Raw genomic sequence first — 1,197 nt, 5'->3', positions numbered from 1 at the left:
TGGCAGAAAGAGAAGAGAGGGTGAGAGAGAGAGTTCTTTTATAAATTTGATAATTCAATTTTATTTTACATTTGCATTTTCTCCCTCTCTCTCTCTCTCTCTCTCTCTCTCTCTCTCTCTTTCTCTCTCTCTCTCTCTCTCTCTCTTTCTCTCTCTCTCTCTCTGTGTGTGTGTGTGTGTGTGTGTACATGTATTCAGAGGTCTGTTGTATGACACTACTCTTATGGAGATGTTAATGAACATTCATTCACTCCACAAAGGGGACCAATGACAGACCAAAATAAGGATCCCATTAAAATTCAACTTGGTGAATTAATGAGTTTTTGTTGTTGTTGTTGTTGTTTTGTTATTTTGAGACAGGGTTTCTCTGTATAGCCCTGGCTGTCCTGGAACTCACTCTGTAGACCAGGCTGGCCTCCAACTCAGAAATCTGCCTGCCTCTGCCTCCTAAGTGCTGGCACCACTACCCACTGAATTAATGGGTTTTACTAGGGTTACTTATAGGAATATGGGTAAGCGGTTACTTACAGGAACAGAAATGGCTCAGAGAAAGCTATATCACTAAGAACCCACCCAGCATGAAAGCTGAAACCTAGGATTTCACTGCATGACTTGATCAACAGGCTTGCTAGTGTCTCTTCCAAGGCAACTTAGCTGGTCTATGCCTGTTCTAAGCACCCCGACTTGTTTGAAAATGTCAGCACTTACTTCTTACTATTCATATGAGGTTGAGGAGAGAGGGCCTTGATCAGTGTCAGGGACTTCCTAAAATTTTAGAGTTGTTTACATTTTTAGCTTAAGGAGCTTCCCTGTAGGATGGAGTGTTTCCCTTTAGAACACAAATTTCTAAATTTGTGCTGGGCAGTGGTGGTGCATGTCTTTAATCCCAGCACTTGGGAGGCAGAGGCAGGTGGATTTCTGAGTTCGAGGCCAACCTGGTCTACAGAGTGAGTTTCAGGACAGCCAGGGCTACACAGAGAAACCCTGTCTCCAAAAACAAAAAACAAAAAACAAACAAACAAAAAAAACCAAAAAACAAAAAACAAAAAACAAACCAAAACAAACAAAACAAAAACAAAAACAAAAACACAAAAAACAACACAAATTTTTCTCTCTGTTGCTATACAAGATCAGAGGACATCTTGTAGGAGTCTGTTTTATTTTTCCACTATGTAATTTCTTTTCTTTTTTTTTTTT

This window comes from Mastomys coucha, unplaced genomic scaffold (genome assembly GCF_008632895.1).
Source record: "Mastomys coucha isolate ucsf_1 unplaced genomic scaffold, UCSF_Mcou_1 pScaffold21, whole genome shotgun sequence".
In the NCBI taxonomy this organism is placed as follows: domain Eukaryota; kingdom Metazoa; phylum Chordata; class Mammalia; order Rodentia; family Muridae; genus Mastomys; species Mastomys coucha.
This window is presented reverse-complemented; position numbering follows the sequence as displayed.